The following is a 17,457-nucleotide window of genomic DNA, read 5'->3' as shown; positions in this document are numbered from 1 at the left end:
GCACATAATTATCATATGCATGTCTCGCGACGTAGGGTAAGTCGAGTTGCAAATCCCTGCGGGGCCCGTGGGAGCTTGCCTAAAATCAGGTCATTGAGACTCGCTTTAACTAAACTGTGCAAGATAGCGCCGTTTAAAGAACGAGGGTAAGCAAGACGTAAAAAAAAAAAAAAAAAAAAAAGAGGTGCAACACGAGGACTTCCCAGGAGGTCACCCATCCTAGTACTACTCTCGCCCAAGCACGCTTAACTGCGGAGTTCTGATGGGATCCGGTGCATTAGTGCTGGTATGATCGCACCTATTATAATATGCGCACATAATTATCATATGCATGTCTTGCGACGTAGGGTAAGTCGAGCTGCGAATCCCTGCGGGGCCCGTGCGAGCTTGCCTAAAATCAGGTCATTGAGACTCGCTTTAGCTAAACTATTCAAGATAGCGCCGTTTAAAGAACGAGGGTAAGCACGACGTAAAAAAAAAAAAAAAAAAAAAAAAAAAAAAAAAAAAAAAGAGGTGCAACACGAGGACTTCCCAGGAGGTCACGCATCCTAGTACTACTCTCGCCCAAGCACGCTTAACTGCGGAGTTCTGATGGGATCCGGTGAATTAGTGCTGGTATAATCGCACCTATTAAAATATGCGCACATAATTATCATATGCATGTCTCGCGACGTAGGGTAAGTCGAGTTGCAAATCCCTGCGGGGCCCGTGGGAGCTTGCCTAAAATCAGGTCATTGAGACTCGCTTTAACTAAACTGTGCAAGATAGCGCCGTTTAAAGATCGAGGGTAAGCACGACGTAAAAAAAAAAAAATAAATAAAAAAAAAAAAAAGAGGTGCAACACGAGGACTTCCCAGGAGGTCACCCATACTAGTACTACTCTCGCCCAAGCACGCTTAACTGCTGAGTTCTGATGGGATCCGGTGCATTAGTGCTGGTATGATCGCACCTATTATAATATGCGCACATAATTATCATATGCATGTCTTGCGACGTAGGGTAAGTCGAGCTGCGAATCCCTGCGGGGCCCGTGCGAGCTTGCCTAAAATGAGGTCATAGAGACTCGCTTTAGCTAAACTATTCAAGATAGCGCCGTTTAAAGAACGAGGGTAAGCACGACGTAAAAAAAAAAAAAAAAAAAAAAGGTGCAACACGAGGACTTCCCAGGAGGTCACCCATCCTAGTACTACTCTCGCCCAAGCACGCTTAACTGCGGAGTTCTGATGGGATCCGGTGCATTAGTGCTGGTATGATCGCACCTATTAAAATATGCGCACATAATTATCATATGCATGTCTCGCGACGTAGGGTAAGTCGAGCTGCAAATCCCTGCAGGGCCCGTGCGAGCTTGCCTAAAATGAGGTCATTGAGACTCGCTTTAGCTAAACTATTCAAGATAGCGCCGTTTAAAGAACGAGGGTAAGCACGACGTAAAAAAAAAAAAAAAAAAAAAAAAAAAAAAAAAAAAAAAAAGGTGCAACACGAGGACTTCCCAGGAGGTCACCCATCCTAGTACTACTCTCGCCCAAGCACGCTTAACTGCGGAGTTCTGATGGGATCCGGTGAATTAGTGCTGGTATGATCGCACCTATTAAAATATGCGCACATAATTATCATATGCATGTCTCGCGACGTAGGGTAAGTCGAGTTGCAAATCCCTGCGGGGCCCGTGGGAGCTTGCCTAAAATCAGGTCATTGAGACTCGCTTTAACTAAACTGTGCAAGATAGCGCCGTTTAAAGAACGAGGGTAAGCACGACGTAAAAAAAAAAAAAAAAAAAAAAGAGGTGCAACACGAGGACTTCCCAGGAGGTCACGCATCCTAGTACTACTCTCGCCCAAGCACGCTTAACTGCGGAGTTCTGATGGGATCCGGTGAATTAGTGCTGGTATAATCGCACCTATTAAAATATGCGCACATAATTATCATATGCATGTCTCGCGACGTAGGGTAAGTCGAGTTGCAAATCCCTGCGGGGCCCGTGGGAGCTTGCCTAAAATCAGGTCATTGAGACTCGCTTTAACTAAACTGTGCAAGATAGCGCCGTTTAAAGAACGAGGGTAAGCACGACGTTAAAAAAAAAAAAAAAAAAAAAAAAAAAAAAAAAAGAGGTGCAACACGAGGACTTCCCAGGAGGTCACCCATACTAGTACTACTCTCGCCCAAGCACGCTTAACTGCGGAGTTCTGATGGGATCCGGTGCATTAGTGCTGGTATGATCGCACCTATTATAATATGCGCACATAATTATCATATGCATGTCTTGCGACGTAGGGTAAGTCGAGCTGCGAATCCCTGCGGGGCCCGTGCGAGCTTGCCTAAAATGAGGTCATAGAGACTCGCTTTAGCTAAACTATTCAAGATAGCGCCGTTTAAAGAACGAGGGTAAGCACGACGTAAAAAAAAAAAAAAAAAAAAAAAGTGCAACACGAGGACTTCCCATCCTAGTACTACTCTCGCCCAAGCACGCTTAACTGCAGAGTTCTGATGGGATCCGATGCATTAGTGCTGGTATGATCGCACCTATTAAAATATGCGCACATAATTATCATATGCATGTCTCGCGACGTAGGGTAAGTCGAGCTGCAAATCCCTGCAGGGCCCGTGCGAGCTTGCCTAAAATGAGGTCATTGAGACTCGCTTTAGCTAAACTATTCAAGATAGCGCCGTTTAAAGAACGAGGGTAAGCACGACGTAAAAAAAAAAAAAAAAAAAAAAAAAAAAAAAAAAAAAAAAAAAGGTGCAACACGAGGACTTCCCAGGAGGTCACCCATCCTAGTACTACTCTCGCCCAAGCACGCTTAACTGCGAAGTTCTGATGGGATCCGGTGAATTAGTGCTGGTATGATCGCACCTATTAAAATATGCGCACATAATTATCATATGCATGTCTCGCGACGTAGGGTAAGTCGAGTTGCAAATCCCTGCGGGGCCCGTGGGAGCTTGCCTAAAATCAGGTCATTGAGACTCGCTTTAACTAAACTGTGCAAGATAGCGCCGTTTAAAGAACGAGGGTAAGCACGACGTAAAAAAAAAAAAAAAAAAAAAAAGAGGTGCAACACGAGGACTTCCCAGGAGGTCACCCATCCTAGTACTACTCTCGCCCAAGCACGCTTAACTGCGGAGTTCTGATGGGATCCGGTGCATTAGTGCTGGTATGATCGCACCTATTATAATATGCGCACATAATTATCATATGCATGTCTTGCGACGTAGGGTAAGTCGAGCTGCGAATCCCTGCGGGGCCCGTGCGAGCTTGCCTAAAATGAGGTCATTGAGACTCGCTTTAGCTAAACTATTCAAGATAGCGCCGTTTAAAGAACGAGGGTAAGCACGACGTAAAAAAAAAAAAAAAAAAAAAGGTGCAACACGAGGACTTCCCAGGAGGTCACCCATCCTAGTACTACTCTCGCCCAAGCACGCTTAACTGCGGAGTTCTGATGGGATCCGATGCATTAGTGCTGGTATGATCGCACCTATTAAAATATGCGCACATAATTATCATATGCATGTCTCGCGACGTAGGGTAAGTCGAGCTGCAAATCCCTGCAGGGCCCGTGCGAGCTTGCCTAAAATGAGGTCATTGAGACTCGCTTTAGCTAAACTATTCAAGATAGCGCCGTTTAAAGAACGAGGGTAAGCACGACGTAAAAAAAAAAAAAAAAAAGGTGCAACACGAGGACTTCCCAGGAGGTCACCCATCCTAGTACTACTCTCGCCCAAGCACGCTTAACTGCGGAGTTCTGATGGGATCCGGTGAATTAGTGCTGGTATGATCGCACCTATTAAAATATGCGCACATAATTATCATATGCATGTCTCGCGACGTAGGGTAAGTCGAGTTGCAAATCCCTGCGGGGCCCGTGGGAGCTTGCCTAAAATCAGGTCATTGAGACTCGCTTTAACTAAACTGTGCAAGATAGCGCCGTTTAAAGAACGAGGGTAAGCACGACGTAAAAAAAAAAAAAAAAAAAAAAGAGGTGCAACACGAGGACTTCCCAGGAGGTCACCCATCCTAGTACTACTCTCGCCCAAGCACGCTTAACTGCGGAGTTCTGATGGGATCCGGTGCATTAGTGCTGGTATGATCGCACCTATTATAATATGCGCACATAATTATCATATGCATGTCTTGCGACGTAGGGTAAGTCGAGCTGCGAATCCCTGCGGGGCCCGTGCGAGCTTGCCTAAAATGAGGTCATTGAGACTCGCTTTAGCTAAACTATTCAAGATAGCGCCGTTTAAAGAACGAGGGTAAGCACGACGTAAAAAAAAAAAAAAAAAAAAAAAAAAGGTGCAACACGAGGACTTCCCAGGAGGTCACCCATCATAGTACTACTCTCGCCCAAGCACGCTTAACTGCGGAGTTCTGATGGGATCCGGTGAATTAGTGCTGGTATGATCGCACCTATTAAAATATGTGCACATAATTATCATATGCATGTCTCGCGACGTAGGGTAAGTCGAGTTGCAAATCCCTGCGGGGCCCGTGCGAGCTTGCCTAAAATCAGGTCATTGAGACTCGCTTTAACTAAACTGTGCAAGATAGCGCCGTTTAAAGAACGAGGGTAAGCACGACGTAAAAAAAAAAAAAAATAGGTGCAACACGAGGACTTCCCAGGAGGTCACCCATCCTAATACTACTCTCGCCCAAGCACGCTTAACTGCGGAGTTCTGATGGGATCCGGTGCATTAGTGCTGGTATGATCACACCTATTAAAATATGCGCACATAATTATCATATGCATGTCTCGCGACGTAGGGTAAGTCGAGCTGCGAATCCCTGCGGGGCCCGTGCGAACTTGCCTAAAATGAGGTCATTGAGACTCGCTTTAGCTAAACTATTCAAGATAGCGCCGTTTAAAGAACGAGGGTAAGAACGACGTAAAAAAAAAAAAAAAGGTGCAACACGAGGACTTCCCAGGAGGTCACCCATCCTAGTACTACTCTCGCCCAAGCACGCTTAACTGCGGAGTTCTGATGGGATCCGGTGCATTAGTGCTGGTATGATCGCACCTATTAAAATATGCGCACATAATTATCATATGCATGTCTTGCGACGTAGGGTAAGTCGAGCTGCGAATCCCTGCGGGGCCCGTGCGAGCTTGCCTAAAATGAGGTCATTGAGACTCGCTTTAGCTAAACTATTCAAGATAGCGCCGTTTAAAGAACGAGGGTAAGCACGACGTAAAAAAAAAAAAAAAAAAAAAAAAAAAAAAAAAAAAAAAAAAAAAAAAAAGGTGCGACACGAGGACTTCCCAGGAGGTCACCCATCCTAGTACTACTCTCGCCCAAGCACGCTTAACTGCGGAGTTCTGATGGGATCCGGTGAATTAGTGCTGGTATGATCGCACCTATTAAAATATGCGCACATAATCATCATATGCATGTCTCGCGACGTAGGGTAAGTCGAGTTGCAAATCCCTGCGGGGCCCGTGGGAGCTTGCCTAAAATCAGGTCATTGAGACTCGCTTTAACTAAACTGTGCAAGATAGCGCCGTTTAAAGAACGAGGGTAAGCACGACGTAAAAAAAAAAAAAAAAAAAAAAAAAAGAGGTGCAACACGAGGACTTCCCAGGAGGTCACCCATCCTAGTACTACTCTCGCCCAAGCACGCTTAACTGCGGAGTTCTGATGGGATCCGGTGCATTAGTGCTGGTATGATCGCACCTATTATAATATGCGCACATAATTATCATATGCATGTCTTGCGACGTAGGGTAAGTCGAGCTGCGAATCCCTGCGGGGCCCGTGCGAGCTTGCCTAAAATGAGGTCATTGAGACTCGCTTTAGCTAAACTATTCAAGATTGCGCCGTTTAAAGAACGAGGGTAAGCACGACGTAAAAAAAAAAAATAAAAAAATCAAAATAAAAAAGAGGTGCAACACGAGGACTTCCCAGGAAGGGAGGTCACCCATCCTAGTACTACTCTCGCCCAAGCACGCTTAACTGCGGAGTTCTGATGGGATCCGGTGAATTAGTGCTGGTATGATCGCACCTATTAAAATATGCGCACATAATTATCATATGCATGTCTCGCGACGTAGGGTAAGTCGAGTTGCAAATCCCTGCGGGGCCCGTGGGAGCTTGCCTAAAATCAGGTCATTGAGACTCGCTTTAACTAAACTGTGCAAGATAACGCCGTTTAAAGAACGAGGGTAAGCACGACGTAAAAAAAAAAAAAAAAAAAAAAAAAAAAAAGAGGTGCAACACGAGGACTTCCCAGGAGGTCACCCATCCTAGTACTACTCTCGCCCAAGCACGCTTAACTGCGGAGTTCTGATGGGATCCGGTGCATTAGTGCTGGTATGATCGCACCTTTTATAATATGCGCACATAATTATCATATGCATGTCTTGCGACGTAGGGTAAGTCGAGCTGCGAGTCCCTGCGGGGACCGTGCGAGCTTGCCTAAAATCTTGTAATTGAGACTCGCTTTAGCTAAACTATTCAAGATAGCGCCGTTTAAAGAACGAGGGCAAGCACGACGTAAAAAAAAAAAAAAAAAAAAAAAAAGTGGTGCAACACGAGGACTTCCCAGGAGGTCACCCATCCTAGTACTACTCTCGCCCAAGCACGCTTAACTGCGGAGTTCTGATGGGATCCGGTGAATTAATGCTGGTATGATCGCACCTATTAAAATATGCGCACATAATTATCATATATATGCATGTCTCGCGACGTAGGGTAAGTCGAGTTGCAAATCCCTGCGGGGCCCGTGCGAGCTTGCCTAAAATCAGGTCATTGAGACTCGCTTTAACTAAACTGTGCAAGATAGCGCCGTTTAAAGAACGAGGGTAAGCACGACGTAAAAAAAAAAAAAAAAAAAAATAGGTGCAACACGAGGACTTCCCAGGAGGTCACCCATCCTAGTACTACTCTCGCCTAAGCACGCTTAACCGCGGAGTTCTGATGGGATCCGTTGCATTAGTGCTGGTATGATCGCACCTATTATAATATGCGCACATAATTATCATATGCATGTCTTGCGACGTAGGGTAAGTCGAGCTGCGAATCCCTGCGAGGCCCGTGCGAGCTTGCCTAAAATCAGGTCATTGAGACTCGCTTTAGCTAAACTATTCAAGATAGCGCCGTTTAAAGAACGAGGGTAAGCACGACGTAAAAAAAAAAAAAAAAAAAAAAAAAAAAAAAAAAAAAAAAAAAAAAAAAAAAAAAAAAGAGGTGCAACACGAGGACTTCCCAGGAGGTCACCCATACTAGTACTACTCTCGCCCAAGCACGCTTAACTGCGGAGTTCTGATGGGATCCGGTGCATTAGTGCTGGTATGATCACACCTATTAAAATATGCGCACATAATTATCATATGCATGTCTCCCGATGTAGGGTAAGTCGAGCTGCGAATCCCTGCGGGGCCCGTGCGAACTTGCCTAAAATGAGGTCATTGAGACTCGCTTTAGCTAAACTATTCAAGATAGCGCCGTTTAAAGAACGAGGGTAAGAACGACGTAAAAAAAAAAAAAAAGGTGCAACTCGAGGACTTCCCAGGAGGTCACCCATACTAGTACTACTCTCGCCCAAGCACGCTTAACTGCGAAGTTCTGATGGGATCCGGTGAATTAGTGCTGGTATGATCGCATCTATTAAAATATGCGCACATAATTATCATATGCATGTCTCGCGACGTAGGGTAAGTCGAGTTGCAAATCCCTGCGGGGCCCGTGGGAGCTTGCCTAAAATCAGGTCATTGAGACTCGCTTAAACTAAACTGTGCAAGATAGCGCCGTTTAAAGAACGAGGGTAAGCACGACGTAAAAAAAAAAAAAAAAAAAAAAAAGAGGTGCAACACGAGGACTTCCCCGCTTAACTGCGGAGTTCTGATGGGATCCGGTGCATTAGTGCTGGTATGATCGCACCTATTATAATATGCGCACATAATTATCATATGCATGTCTTGCGACGTAGGGTAAGTCGAGCTGCGAATCCCTGCGGGGCCCGTGCGAGCTTGCCTAAAATGAGGTCATTGAGACTCGCTTTAGCTAAACTATTCAAGATAGCGCCGTTTAAAGAACGAGGGTAAGCACGACGTAAAAAAAAAAAAAAAAAAAAAAAAAAGAGGTGCAACACGAGGACTTCCCAGGAGGTCACCCATCCTAGTACTGCTCTCGCCCAAGCACGCTTAACTGCGGAGTTCTGATGGGATCCGGTGAATTAGTGCTGGTATGATCGCACCTATTAAAATATGCGCACATAATTATCATATGCATGTCTCGCGACGTAGGGTAAGTCGAGTTGCAAATCCCTGCGGGGCCCGTGGGAGCTTGCCTAAAATCAGGTCATTGAGACTCGCTTTAACTAAACTGTGCAAGATAGCGCCGTTTAAAGAACGAGGGTAAGCACGACGTAAAAAAAAAAAAAAAAAAAAAAAAAAAAAAGAGGTGCAACACGAGGACTTCCCAGTAGGTCACCCATCCTAGTACTACTCTCGCCCAAGCACGCTTAATTGCGGAGTTCTGATGGGATCCGGTGCATTAGTGCTGGTATGATCGCACCTTTTATAATATGTGCACATAATTATCATATGCATGTCTTGCGACGTAGGGTAAGTCGAGCTGCGAATCCCTGCGGGGACCGTGCGAGCTTGCCTAAAATCAGGTAATTGAGACTCGCTTTAGCTAAACTATTCAAGATAGCGCCGTTTAAAGAACGAGGGCAAGCACGACGTAAAAAAAAAAAAAAAAAAAAAAGAGGTGCAACACGAGGACTTCCCAGGAGGTCACCCATCCTTGTACTACTCTCACCCAAGCACGCTTAACTGCGGAGTTCTGATGGGATCCGTTGCATTAGTGCTGGTATGATCGCACCTATTATAATATGCGCACATAATTATCATATGCATGTCTTGCGACGTAGGGTAAGTCGAGCTGCGAATCCCTGCGGGGCCCGTGCGAGCTTGCCTAAAATCAGGTCATTGAGACTCGCTTTAGCTAAACTATTCAAGATAGCGCCGTTTAAAGAACGAGGGTAAGCACGACGTAAAAAAAAAAAAAAAAAAAAAAAAAAAAAAAAAAAAAAAAAAGAGGTGCAACACGAGGACTTCCCAGGAAGTCACCCATCCTAGTACTACTCTTGCCCAAGCACGCTTAACTGCGGAGTTCTGATGGGATCCGGTGCATTAGTGCTGGTATGATCGCACCTATTAAAATATGCGCACATAATTATCATATGCATGTCTCGCGACGTAGGGTAAGTCGAGCTGCGAATCCCTGCGGGGCCCGTGCAAACTTGCCTAAAATGAGGTCATTGAGACTCGCTTTAGCTAAACTATTCAAGATAGCGCCGTTTAAAGAACGAGGGTAAGAACGACGTAAAAAAAAAAAAAAAAAAAAAAAGAGGTGCAACACGAGGACTTCCCAGGAGGTCACCCATCCTAGTACTACTCTCGCCCAAGCACGCTTAACTGCGGAGTTCTGATGGGATCCGGTGAATTAGTGCTGGTATGATCGCACCTATTAAAATATGCGCACATAATTATCATATATATGCATGTCTCGCGACGTAGGGTAAGTCGAGTTGCAAATCCCTGCGGGGCCCGTGCGAGCTTGCCTAAAATCAGGTCATTGAGACTCGCTTTAACTAAACTGTGCAAGATAGCGCCGTTTAAAGAACGAGGGTAAGCACGACGTAAAAAAAAAAAAAAAAAAAAAGAGGTGCAACACGAGGACTTCCCCGCTTAACTGCGGAGTTCTGATGGGATCCGGTGCATTAGTGCTGGTATGATCGCACCTATTATAATATGCGCACATAATTATCATATGCATGTCTTGCGACGTAGGGTAAGTCGAGCTGCGAATCCCTGCGGGGCCCGTGCGAGCTTGCCTAAAATGAGGTCATTGAGACTCGCTTTAGCTAAACTATTCAAGATAGCGCCGTTTAAAGAACGAGGGTAAGCACGACGTAAAAAAAAAAAAAAAAAAAAAAAAAAAAAAAAAAAAAAAAAAAAAAAAAAAAAAAAAAAAAAAAGAGGTGCAACACGAGGACTTCCCAGGAAGGGAGGTCACCCATCCTAGTACTACTCTCGCCCAAGCACGCTTAACTGCGGAGTTCTGATGGGATCCGGTGAATTAGTGCTGGTATGATCGCACCTATTAAAATATGCGCACATAATTATCATATGCATGTCTCGCGACGTAGGGTAAGTCGAGTTGCAAATCCCTGCGGGGCCCGTGGGAGCTTGCCTAAAATCAGGTCATTGAGACTCGCTTTAACTAAACTGTGCAAGATAGCGCCGTTTAAAGAACGAGGGTAAGCACGACGTAAAAAAAAAAAAAAAAAAAAAAAAAAAAAAAAAGAAGAGGTGCAACACGAGGACTTCCCAGGAGGTCACCCATCCTAGTACTACTCTCGCCCAAGCACGCTTAATTGCGGAGTTCTGATGGGATCCGGTGCATTAGTGCTGGTATGATCGCACCTTTTATAATATGTGCACATAATTATCATATGCATGTCTTGCGACGTAGGGTAAGTCGAGCTGCGAATCCCTGCGGGGACCGTGCGAGCTTGCCTAAAATCAGGTAATTGAGACTCGCTTTAGCTAAACTATTCAAGATAGCGCCGTTTAAAGAACGAGGGCAAGCACGATGTAAAAAAAAAAAAAAAAAAAAAAAGAGGTGCAACACGAGGACTTCCCAGGAGGTCACCCATCCTAGTACTACTCTCGCCCAAGCACGCTTAACTGCGGAGTTTTGATGGGATCCGGTGCATTAGTGCTGGTATGATCGCACCTATTATAATATGTGCACATAATTATCATATGCATGTCTTGCGACGTAGGGTAAGTCGAGCTGCGAATCCCTGCGGGGCCCGTGCGAGCTTGCCTAAAATGAGGTCATTGAGACTCGCTTTAGCTAAACTATTCAAGATAGCGCCGTTTAAAGAACGAGGGTAAGCACGACGTAAAAAAAAAAAAAAAAAAAAAAAAAAAAAAGGTGCAACAAGAGGACTTCCCAGGAAGTCACCCATCCTAGTACTACTCTTGCCCAAGCACGCTTAACTGCGGAGTTCTGATGGGATCCGGTGCATTAGTGCTGGTATGATCGCACCTATTAAAATATGCGCACATAATTATCATATGCATGTCTCGCGACGTAGGGTAAGTCGAGCTGCGAATCCCTGCGGGGCCCGTGCAAACTTGCCTAAAATGAGGTCATTGAGACTCGCTTTAGCTAAACTATTCAAGATAGCGCCGTTTAAAGAACGAGGGTAAGAACGACGTAAAAAAAAAAAAAAAAAAAAAAAGAGGTGCAACACGAGGACTTCCCAGGAGGTCACCCATCCTAGTACTACTCTCGCCCAAGCACGCTTAACTGCGGAGTTCTGATGGGATCCGGTGAATTAGTGCTGGTATGATCGCACCTATTAAAATATGCGCACATAATTATCATATATATGCATGTCTCGCGACGTAGGGTAAGTCGAGTTGCAAATCCCTGCGGGGCCCGTGCGAGCTTGCCTAAAATCAGGTCATTGAGACTCGCTTTAACTAAACTGTGCAAGATAGCGCCGTTTAAAGAACGAGGGTAAGCACGACGTAAAAAAAAAAAAAAAAAAGAGGTGCAACACGAGGACTTCCCCGCTTAACTGCGGAGTTCTGATGGGATCCGGTGCATTAGTGCTGGTATGATCGCACCTATTATAATATGCGCACATAATTATCATATGCATGTCTTGCGACGTAGGGTAAGTCGAGCTGCGAATCCCTGCGGGGCCCGTGCGAGCTTGCCTAAAATGAGGTCATTGAGACTCGCTTTAGCTAAACTATTCAAGATAGCGCCGTTTAAAGAACGAGGGTAAGCACGACGTAAAAAAAAAAAAAAAAAAAAAAAAAAAAAAAAAAAAAAAAAAAAAAAAAAAAAAAAAAGAGGTGCAACACGAGGACTTCCCAGGAAGGGAGGTCACCCATCCTAGTACTACTCTCGCCCAAGCACGCTTAACTGCGGTGTTCTGATGGGATCCGGTGAATTAGTGCTGGTATGATCGCACCTATTAAAATATGCGCACATAATTATCATATGCATGTCTCGCGACGTAGGGTAAGTCGAGTTGCAAATCCCTGCGGGGCCCGTGGGAGCTTGCCTAAAATCAGGTCATTGAGACTCGCTTTAACTAAACTGTGCAAGATAGCGCCGTTTAAAGAACGAGGGTAAGCACGACGTAAAAAAAAAAAAAAAAAAAAAAAAAAAAAAAAGAAGAGGTGCAACACGAGGACTTCCCAGGAGGTCACCCATCCTAGTACTACTCTCGCCCAAGCACGCTTAATTGCGGAGTTCTGATGGGATCCGGTGCATTAGTGCTGGTATGATCGCACCTTTTATAATATGTGCACATAATTATCATATGCATGTCTTGCGACGTAGGGTAAGTCGAGCTGCGAATCCCTGCGGGGACCGTGCGAGCTTGCCTAAAATCAGGTAATTGAGACTCGCTTTAGCTAAACTATTCAAGATAGCGCCGTTTAAAGAACGAGGGCAAGCACGATGTAAAAAAAAAAAAAAAAAAAAAAAGAGGTGCAACACGAGGACTTCCCAGGAGGTCACCCATCCTAGTACTACTCTCGCCCAAGCACGCTTAACTGCGGAGTTTTGATGGGATCCGGTGCATTAGTGCTGGTATGATCGCACCTATTATAATATGTGCACATAATTATCATATGCATGTCTTGCGACGTAGGGTAAGTCGAGCTGCGAATCCCTGCGGGGCCCGTGCGAGCTTGCCTAAAATGAGGTCATTGAGACTCGCTTTAGCTAAACTATTCAAGATAGCGCCGTTTAAAGAACGAGGGTAAGCACGACGTAAAAAAAAAAAAAAAAAAAAAAAAAAAAAAGGTGCAACAAGAGGACTTCCCAGGAAGTCACCCATCCTAGTACTACTCTTGCCCAAGCACGCTTAACTGCGGAGTTCTGATGGGATCCGGTGCATTAGTGCTGGTATGATCGCACCTATTAAAATATGCGCACATAATTATCATATGCATGTCTCGCGACGTAGGGTAAGTCGAGCTGCGAATCCCTGCGGGGCCCGTGCAAACTTGCCTAAAATGAGGTCATTGAGACTCGCTTTAGCTAAACTATTCAAGATAGCGCCGTTTAAAGAACGAGGGTAAGAACGACGTAAAAAAAAAAAAAAAAAAAAAAAGAGGTGCAACACGAGGACTTCCCAGGAGGTCACCCATCCTAGTACTACTCTCGCCCAAGCACGCTTAACTGCGGAGTTCTGATGGGATCCGGTGAATTAGTGCTGGTATGATCGCACCTATTAAAATATGCGCACATAATTATCATATATATGCATGTCTCGCGACGTAGGGTAAGTCGAGTTGCAAATCCCTGCGGGGCCCGTGCGAGCTTGCCTAAAATCAGGTCATTGAGACTCGCTTTAACTAAACTGTGCAAGATAGCGCCGTTTAAAGAACGAGGGTAAGCACGACGTAAAAAAAAAAAAAAAAAAGAGGTGCAACACGAGGACTTCCCCGCTTAACTGCGGAGTTCTGATGGGATCCGGTGCATTAGTGCTGGTATGATCGCACCTATTATAATATGCGCACATAATTATCATATGCATGTCTTGCGACGTAGGGTAAGTCGAGCTGCGAATCCCTGCGGGGCCCGTGCGAGCTTGCCTAAAATGAGGTCATTGAGACTCGCTTTAGCTAAACTATTCAAGATAGCGCCGTTTAAAGAACGAGGGTAAGTACGACGTAAAAAAAAAAAAAAAAAAAAAAAAAAAAAAAAAAAAAAAAAAAAAAAAAAAAAAAAAAAGAGGTGCAACACGAGGACTTCCCAGGAAGGGAGGTCACCCATCCTAGTACTACTCTCGCCCAAGCACGCTTAACTGCGGAGTTCTGATGGGATCCGGTGAATTAGTGCTGGTATGATCGCACCTATTAAAATATGCGCACATAATTATCATATGCATGTCTCGCGACGTAGGGTAAGTCGAGTTGCAAATCCCTGCGGGGCCCGTGGGAGCTTGCCTAAAATCAGGTCATTGAGACTCGCTTTAACTAAACTGTGCAAGATAGCGCCGTTTAAAGAACGAGGGTAAGCACGACGTAAAAAAAAAAAAAAAAAAAAAAAAAAAAAAAAGAAGAGGTGCAACACGAGGACTTCCCAGGAGGTCACCCATCCTAGTACTACTCTCGCCCAAGCACGCTTAATTGCGGAGTTCTGATGGGATCCGGTGCATTAGTGCTGGTATGATCGCACCTTTTATAATATGTGCACATAATTATCATATGCATGTCTTGCGACGTAGGGTAAGTCGAGCTGCGAATCCCTGCGGGGACCGTGCGAGCTTGCCTAAAATCAGGTAATTGAGACTCGCTTTAGCTAAACTATTCAAGATAGCGCCGTTTAAAGAACGAGGGCAAGCACGATGTAAAAAAAAAAAAAAAAAAAAAAAGAGGTGCAACACGAGGACTTCCCAGGAGGTCACCCATCCTAGTACTACTCTCGCCCAAGCACGCTTAACTGCGGAGTTTTGATGGGATCCGGTGCATTAGTGCTGGTATGATCGCACCTATTATAATATGTGCACATAATTATCATATGCATGTCTTGCGACGTAGGGTAAGTCGAGCTGCGAATCCCTGCGGGGCCCGTGCGAGCTTGCCTAAAATGAGGTCATTGAGACTCGCTTTAGCTAAACTATTCAAGATAGCGCCGTTTAAAGAACGAGGGTAAGCACGACGTAAAAAAAAAAAAAAAAAAGAAGAGGTGCAACACGAGGACTTCCCAGGAGGTCACCCATCCTAGTACTACTCTCGCCCAAGCACGCTTAATTGCGGAGTTCTGATGGGATCCGGTGCATTAGTGCTGGTATGATCGCACCTTTTATAATATGTGCACATAATTATCATATGCATGTCTTGCGACGTAGGGTAAGTCGAGCTGCGAATCCCTGCGGGGACCGTGCGAGCTTGCCTAAAATCAGGTAATTGAGACTCGCTTTAGCTAAACTATTCAAGATAGCGCCGTTTAAAGAACGAGGGCAAGCACGATGTAAAAAAAAAAAAAAAAAAAAAAGAGGTGCAACACGAGGACTTCCCAGGAGGTCACCCATCCTAGTACTACTCTCGCCCAAGCACGCTTAACTGCGGAGTTCTGATGGGATCCGATGAATTAGTGCTGGTATGATCGCACCTATTAAAATATGCGCACATAATTATCATATGCATGTCTCGCGACGTAGGGTAAGTCGAGTTGCAAATCCCTGCGGGGCCCGTGGGAGCTTGCCTAAAATCAGGTCATTGAGACTCGCTTTAACTAAACTGTGCAAGATAGCGCCGTTTAAAGAACGAGGGTAAGCACGACGTAAAAAAATAAAAAAAAAAATAGGTGCAACACGAGGACTTCCCAGGAGGTCACCCATCCTAGTACTACTCTCGCCCAAGCACGCTTAACTGCAGAGTTCTGATGGGATCCGTTGCATTAGTGCTGGTATGATCGCACCTATTATAATATGCGCACATAATTATCATATGCATGTCTTGCGACGTAGGGTAAGTCGAGCTGCGAATCCCTGCGGGGCCCGTGCGAGCTTGCCTAAAATGAGGTCATTGAGACTCGCTTTAGCTAAACTATTCAAGATAGCGCCGTTTAAAGAACGAGGGTAAGCACGACGTAAAAAAAAAAAAAAAAAAAAAAAAAAAAGGTGCAACACGAGGACTTCCCAGGAGGTCACCCATCCTAGTACTACTCTCGCCCAAGCACGCTTAACTGCGGAGTTCTGATGGGATCCGGTGAATTAGTGCTGGTATGATCGCACCTATTAAAATATGCGCACATAATTATCATATGCATGTCTCGCGACGTAGGGTAAGTCGAGTTGCAAATCCCTGCGGGGCCCGTGGGAGCTTGCCTAAAATCAGGTCATTGAGACTCGCTTTAACTAAACTGTGCAAGATAACGCCGTTTAAAGAACGAGGGTAAGCACGACGTAAAAAAAAAAAAAAAAAAAAAAGAAGTGCAACACGAGGACTTCCCAGGAGGTCACCCATCCTAGTACTACTCTCGCCCAAGCACGCTTAACTGCGGAGTTCTGATGGGATCCGGTGCATTAGTGCTGGTATGATCGCACCTTTTATAATATGCGCACATAATTATCATATGCATGTCTTGCGACGTAGGGTAAGTCGAGCTGCGAATCCCTGCGGGGACCGTGCGAGCTTGCCTAAAATCAGGTAATTGAGACTCGCTTTAGCTAAACTATTCAAGATAGCGCCGTTTAAAGAACGAGGGCAAGCACGACGTAAAAAAAAAAAAAAAAAAAAAAAAAAAAGAAAAGAAAAAAAGAGGTGCAACACGAGGACTTCCCAGGAGGTCACCCATCCTAGTACTACTCTCGCCCAAGCACGCTTAACTGCGGAGTTCTGATGGGATCCGGTGAATTAGTGCTGGTATGATCGCACCTGTTAAAATATGCGCACATAATTATCATATATGCATGTCTCGCGACGTAGGGTAAGTCGAGTTGCAAATCCCTGCGGGGCCCGTGCGAGCTTGCCTAAAATCAGGTCATTGAGACTCGCTTTAACTAAACTGTGCAAGATAGCGCCGTTTAAAGAACGAGGGTAAGCACGACGTAAAAAAAAAAAAAAAATAGGTGCAACACGAGGACTTCCCAGGAGGTCACCCATCCTAGTACTACTCTCGCCCAAGCACGCTTAACTGCGGAGTTCTGATGGGATCCGGTGCATTAGTGCTGGTATGATCGCACCTATTGAAATATGCGCACATAATTATCATATGCATGTCTCGCGACGTAGGGTAAGTCGAGCTGCGAATCCCTGCGGGGCCCGTGCGAACTTGCCTAAAATGAGGTCATTGAGACTCGCTTTAGCTAAACTATTCAAGATAGCGCCGTTTAAAGAACGAGGGTAAGAACGACGTAAAAAAAAAAAAAAAAAAAAAAAAAAAAAAAAAGAGGTGCAACACGAGGACTTCCCAGGAAGGGAGGTCACCCATCCTAGTACTACTCTCGCCCAAGCACGCTTAACTGCGGAGTTCTGATGGGATCCGGTGAATTAGTGCTGGTAAGATCGCACCTATTAAAATATGCGCACATAATTATCATATGCATGTCTCGCGACGTAGGGTAAGTCGAGTTGCAAATCCCTGCGGGGCCCGTGGGAGCTTGCCTAAAATCAGGTCATTGAGACTCGCTTTAACTAAACTGTGCAAGATAGCGCCGTTTAAAGAACGAGGGTAAGCACGACGTAAAAAAAAAAAAAAAAAAAAACAGGTGCAACACGAGGACTTCCCAGGAGGTCACCCATCCTAGTACTACTCTCGCCCAAGCACGCTTAACTGCGGAGTTCTGATGGGATCCGGTGCCCGTGGGAGCTTGCCTAAAATCAGGTCATTGAGACTCGCTTTAACTAAACTGTGCAAGATAGCGCCGTTTAAAGAACGAGGGTAAGCACGACGTAAAAAAAAAAA

At 45.1% G+C, this 17,457-nt stretch overlaps 43 non-coding genes and 7 pseudogenes across 43 annotated transcripts; all 50 read right to left on the bottom strand.

The window, feature by feature from the left end:
- Positions 1-181: 181 nt before the first annotated feature.
- Positions 182-300, bottom strand: LOC148557281 (5S ribosomal RNA). Its single transcript, XR_015889940.1, has one exon. It is a non-coding gene; the product is annotated as a 5S ribosomal RNA (ribosomal RNA).
- Positions 301-510: 210 nt separating this feature from the next.
- On the bottom strand, positions 511-629 carry LOC148557280 (5S ribosomal RNA). Its single transcript, XR_015891359.1, has one exon. It is a non-coding gene; the product is annotated as a 5S ribosomal RNA (ribosomal RNA).
- Positions 630-832: 203 nt separating this feature from the next.
- Positions 833-951, bottom strand: LOC148557279 (5S ribosomal RNA). The gene has a single exon (XR_015890699.1). It is a non-coding gene; the product is annotated as a 5S ribosomal RNA (ribosomal RNA).
- Positions 952-1,142: 191 nt separating this feature from the next.
- Positions 1,143-1,261, bottom strand: LOC148557278 (5S ribosomal RNA). Its single transcript, XR_015888572.1, has one exon. It is a non-coding gene; the product is annotated as a 5S ribosomal RNA (ribosomal RNA).
- Positions 1,262-1,471: 210 nt separating this feature from the next.
- LOC148557277 (5S ribosomal RNA) lies at positions 1,472-1,590 on the bottom strand. Its single transcript, XR_015889179.1, has one exon. It is a non-coding gene; the product is annotated as a 5S ribosomal RNA (ribosomal RNA).
- A 193-nt stretch (positions 1,591-1,783) lies between these two features.
- On the bottom strand, positions 1,784-1,902 carry LOC148557276 (5S ribosomal RNA). Its single transcript, XR_015891358.1, has one exon. It is a non-coding gene; the product is annotated as a 5S ribosomal RNA (ribosomal RNA).
- Positions 1,903-2,108: 206 nt separating this feature from the next.
- Positions 2,109-2,227, bottom strand: LOC148557275 (5S ribosomal RNA). Its single transcript, XR_015889301.1, has one exon. It is a non-coding gene; the product is annotated as a 5S ribosomal RNA (ribosomal RNA).
- A 191-nt stretch (positions 2,228-2,418) lies between these two features.
- On the bottom strand, positions 2,419-2,525 carry LOC148557274 (5S ribosomal RNA; annotated as a pseudogene).
- Positions 2,526-2,737: 212 nt separating this feature from the next.
- LOC148557273 (5S ribosomal RNA) lies at positions 2,738-2,856 on the bottom strand. Its single transcript, XR_015890379.1, has one exon. It is a non-coding gene; the product is annotated as a 5S ribosomal RNA (ribosomal RNA).
- Positions 2,857-3,050: 194 nt separating this feature from the next.
- LOC148557272 (5S ribosomal RNA) lies at positions 3,051-3,169 on the bottom strand. The gene has a single exon (XR_015889929.1). It is a non-coding gene; the product is annotated as a 5S ribosomal RNA (ribosomal RNA).
- A 190-nt stretch (positions 3,170-3,359) lies between these two features.
- LOC148557271 (5S ribosomal RNA) lies at positions 3,360-3,478 on the bottom strand. Its single transcript, XR_015889761.1, has one exon. It is a non-coding gene; the product is annotated as a 5S ribosomal RNA (ribosomal RNA).
- A 187-nt stretch (positions 3,479-3,665) lies between these two features.
- LOC148557270 (5S ribosomal RNA) lies at positions 3,666-3,784 on the bottom strand. Its single transcript, XR_015889178.1, has one exon. It is a non-coding gene; the product is annotated as a 5S ribosomal RNA (ribosomal RNA).
- Positions 3,785-3,977: 193 nt separating this feature from the next.
- LOC148557269 (5S ribosomal RNA) lies at positions 3,978-4,096 on the bottom strand. Its single transcript, XR_015889918.1, has one exon. It is a non-coding gene; the product is annotated as a 5S ribosomal RNA (ribosomal RNA).
- Positions 4,097-4,291: 195 nt separating this feature from the next.
- Positions 4,292-4,410, bottom strand: LOC148557268 (5S ribosomal RNA). Its single transcript, XR_015889300.1, has one exon. It is a non-coding gene; the product is annotated as a 5S ribosomal RNA (ribosomal RNA).
- A 186-nt stretch (positions 4,411-4,596) lies between these two features.
- Positions 4,597-4,715, bottom strand: LOC148557267 (5S ribosomal RNA). The gene has a single exon (XR_015890156.1). It is a non-coding gene; the product is annotated as a 5S ribosomal RNA (ribosomal RNA).
- Positions 4,716-4,899: 184 nt separating this feature from the next.
- LOC148557266 (5S ribosomal RNA) lies at positions 4,900-5,018 on the bottom strand. The gene has a single exon (XR_015888571.1). It is a non-coding gene; the product is annotated as a 5S ribosomal RNA (ribosomal RNA).
- A 219-nt stretch (positions 5,019-5,237) lies between these two features.
- Positions 5,238-5,356, bottom strand: LOC148557265 (5S ribosomal RNA). The gene has a single exon (XR_015888791.1). It is a non-coding gene; the product is annotated as a 5S ribosomal RNA (ribosomal RNA).
- Positions 5,357-5,553: 197 nt separating this feature from the next.
- Positions 5,554-5,672, bottom strand: LOC148557264 (5S ribosomal RNA). The gene has a single exon (XR_015889907.1). It is a non-coding gene; the product is annotated as a 5S ribosomal RNA (ribosomal RNA).
- A 204-nt stretch (positions 5,673-5,876) lies between these two features.
- On the bottom strand, positions 5,877-6,000 carry LOC148557263 (5S ribosomal RNA; annotated as a pseudogene).
- Positions 6,001-6,201: 201 nt separating this feature from the next.
- Positions 6,202-6,320, bottom strand: LOC148557262 (5S ribosomal RNA). Its single transcript, XR_015889896.1, has one exon. It is a non-coding gene; the product is annotated as a 5S ribosomal RNA (ribosomal RNA).
- A 196-nt stretch (positions 6,321-6,516) lies between these two features.
- On the bottom strand, positions 6,517-6,635 carry LOC148557261 (5S ribosomal RNA). The gene has a single exon (XR_015890541.1). It is a non-coding gene; the product is annotated as a 5S ribosomal RNA (ribosomal RNA).
- A 196-nt stretch (positions 6,636-6,831) lies between these two features.
- Positions 6,832-6,950, bottom strand: LOC148557260 (5S ribosomal RNA). The gene has a single exon (XR_015891757.1). It is a non-coding gene; the product is annotated as a 5S ribosomal RNA (ribosomal RNA).
- A 229-nt stretch (positions 6,951-7,179) lies between these two features.
- Positions 7,180-7,298, bottom strand: LOC148557259 (5S ribosomal RNA). Its single transcript, XR_015889772.1, has one exon. It is a non-coding gene; the product is annotated as a 5S ribosomal RNA (ribosomal RNA).
- Positions 7,299-7,482: 184 nt separating this feature from the next.
- Positions 7,483-7,601, bottom strand: LOC148557258 (5S ribosomal RNA; annotated as a pseudogene).
- A 473-nt stretch (positions 7,602-8,074) lies between these two features.
- On the bottom strand, positions 8,075-8,193 carry LOC148557257 (5S ribosomal RNA). The gene has a single exon (XR_015889693.1). It is a non-coding gene; the product is annotated as a 5S ribosomal RNA (ribosomal RNA).
- A 201-nt stretch (positions 8,194-8,394) lies between these two features.
- On the bottom strand, positions 8,395-8,513 carry LOC148557256 (5S ribosomal RNA). The gene has a single exon (XR_015890638.1). It is a non-coding gene; the product is annotated as a 5S ribosomal RNA (ribosomal RNA).
- Positions 8,514-8,706: 193 nt separating this feature from the next.
- LOC148557255 (5S ribosomal RNA) lies at positions 8,707-8,825 on the bottom strand. Its single transcript, XR_015891538.1, has one exon. It is a non-coding gene; the product is annotated as a 5S ribosomal RNA (ribosomal RNA).
- A 213-nt stretch (positions 8,826-9,038) lies between these two features.
- LOC148557254 (5S ribosomal RNA) lies at positions 9,039-9,157 on the bottom strand. The gene has a single exon (XR_015890737.1). It is a non-coding gene; the product is annotated as a 5S ribosomal RNA (ribosomal RNA).
- A 194-nt stretch (positions 9,158-9,351) lies between these two features.
- LOC148557253 (5S ribosomal RNA) lies at positions 9,352-9,470 on the bottom strand. The gene has a single exon (XR_015888952.1). It is a non-coding gene; the product is annotated as a 5S ribosomal RNA (ribosomal RNA).
- A 512-nt stretch (positions 9,471-9,982) lies between these two features.
- On the bottom strand, positions 9,983-10,106 carry LOC148557252 (5S ribosomal RNA; annotated as a pseudogene).
- A 207-nt stretch (positions 10,107-10,313) lies between these two features.
- LOC148557251 (5S ribosomal RNA) lies at positions 10,314-10,432 on the bottom strand. Its single transcript, XR_015889972.1, has one exon. It is a non-coding gene; the product is annotated as a 5S ribosomal RNA (ribosomal RNA).
- Positions 10,433-10,626: 194 nt separating this feature from the next.
- Positions 10,627-10,745, bottom strand: LOC148557250 (5S ribosomal RNA). The gene has a single exon (XR_015890466.1). It is a non-coding gene; the product is annotated as a 5S ribosomal RNA (ribosomal RNA).
- Positions 10,746-10,944: 199 nt separating this feature from the next.
- LOC148557249 (5S ribosomal RNA) lies at positions 10,945-11,063 on the bottom strand. The gene has a single exon (XR_015891003.1). It is a non-coding gene; the product is annotated as a 5S ribosomal RNA (ribosomal RNA).
- Positions 11,064-11,257: 194 nt separating this feature from the next.
- LOC148557248 (5S ribosomal RNA) lies at positions 11,258-11,376 on the bottom strand. The gene has a single exon (XR_015888950.1). It is a non-coding gene; the product is annotated as a 5S ribosomal RNA (ribosomal RNA).
- A 503-nt stretch (positions 11,377-11,879) lies between these two features.
- On the bottom strand, positions 11,880-12,003 carry LOC148557247 (5S ribosomal RNA; annotated as a pseudogene).
- A 206-nt stretch (positions 12,004-12,209) lies between these two features.
- Positions 12,210-12,328, bottom strand: LOC148557246 (5S ribosomal RNA). Its single transcript, XR_015889971.1, has one exon. It is a non-coding gene; the product is annotated as a 5S ribosomal RNA (ribosomal RNA).
- Positions 12,329-12,522: 194 nt separating this feature from the next.
- On the bottom strand, positions 12,523-12,641 carry LOC148557245 (5S ribosomal RNA). Its single transcript, XR_015890465.1, has one exon. It is a non-coding gene; the product is annotated as a 5S ribosomal RNA (ribosomal RNA).
- A 199-nt stretch (positions 12,642-12,840) lies between these two features.
- LOC148557244 (5S ribosomal RNA) lies at positions 12,841-12,959 on the bottom strand. The gene has a single exon (XR_015891001.1). It is a non-coding gene; the product is annotated as a 5S ribosomal RNA (ribosomal RNA).
- A 194-nt stretch (positions 12,960-13,153) lies between these two features.
- Positions 13,154-13,272, bottom strand: LOC148557243 (5S ribosomal RNA). The gene has a single exon (XR_015888949.1). It is a non-coding gene; the product is annotated as a 5S ribosomal RNA (ribosomal RNA).
- Positions 13,273-13,776: 504 nt separating this feature from the next.
- LOC148557242 (5S ribosomal RNA) lies at positions 13,777-13,900 on the bottom strand (annotated as a pseudogene).
- A 206-nt stretch (positions 13,901-14,106) lies between these two features.
- Positions 14,107-14,225, bottom strand: LOC148557241 (5S ribosomal RNA). Its single transcript, XR_015889970.1, has one exon. It is a non-coding gene; the product is annotated as a 5S ribosomal RNA (ribosomal RNA).
- A 194-nt stretch (positions 14,226-14,419) lies between these two features.
- On the bottom strand, positions 14,420-14,538 carry LOC148557240 (5S ribosomal RNA). The gene has a single exon (XR_015890464.1). It is a non-coding gene; the product is annotated as a 5S ribosomal RNA (ribosomal RNA).
- A 192-nt stretch (positions 14,539-14,730) lies between these two features.
- LOC148557239 (5S ribosomal RNA) lies at positions 14,731-14,849 on the bottom strand. Its single transcript, XR_015889969.1, has one exon. It is a non-coding gene; the product is annotated as a 5S ribosomal RNA (ribosomal RNA).
- Positions 14,850-15,042: 193 nt separating this feature from the next.
- Positions 15,043-15,161, bottom strand: LOC148557238 (5S ribosomal RNA). The gene has a single exon (XR_015890347.1). It is a non-coding gene; the product is annotated as a 5S ribosomal RNA (ribosomal RNA).
- Positions 15,162-15,351: 190 nt separating this feature from the next.
- LOC148557237 (5S ribosomal RNA) lies at positions 15,352-15,470 on the bottom strand. The gene has a single exon (XR_015890936.1). It is a non-coding gene; the product is annotated as a 5S ribosomal RNA (ribosomal RNA).
- Positions 15,471-15,667: 197 nt separating this feature from the next.
- LOC148557236 (5S ribosomal RNA) lies at positions 15,668-15,786 on the bottom strand. Its single transcript, XR_015889177.1, has one exon. It is a non-coding gene; the product is annotated as a 5S ribosomal RNA (ribosomal RNA).
- A 193-nt stretch (positions 15,787-15,979) lies between these two features.
- Positions 15,980-16,098, bottom strand: LOC148557235 (5S ribosomal RNA). The gene has a single exon (XR_015888730.1). It is a non-coding gene; the product is annotated as a 5S ribosomal RNA (ribosomal RNA).
- Positions 16,099-16,310: 212 nt separating this feature from the next.
- Positions 16,311-16,429, bottom strand: LOC148557234 (5S ribosomal RNA). The gene has a single exon (XR_015888948.1). It is a non-coding gene; the product is annotated as a 5S ribosomal RNA (ribosomal RNA).
- Positions 16,430-16,618: 189 nt separating this feature from the next.
- LOC148557233 (5S ribosomal RNA) lies at positions 16,619-16,737 on the bottom strand. Its single transcript, XR_015888752.1, has one exon. It is a non-coding gene; the product is annotated as a 5S ribosomal RNA (ribosomal RNA).
- A 204-nt stretch (positions 16,738-16,941) lies between these two features.
- On the bottom strand, positions 16,942-17,065 carry LOC148557232 (5S ribosomal RNA; annotated as a pseudogene).
- Between the last annotated feature and the right edge of the window lie 392 nt (positions 17,066-17,457).

Source organism: Arachis ipaensis, chromosome B6, assembly GCF_059453495.1.
Source record: "Arachis ipaensis isolate K30076 ecotype BB chromosome B6, ASM5945349v1, whole genome shotgun sequence".
Lineage (NCBI taxonomy): Eukaryota > Viridiplantae > Streptophyta > Magnoliopsida > Fabales > Fabaceae > Arachis > Arachis ipaensis.
This window is presented reverse-complemented; position numbering and strand designations above follow the sequence as displayed.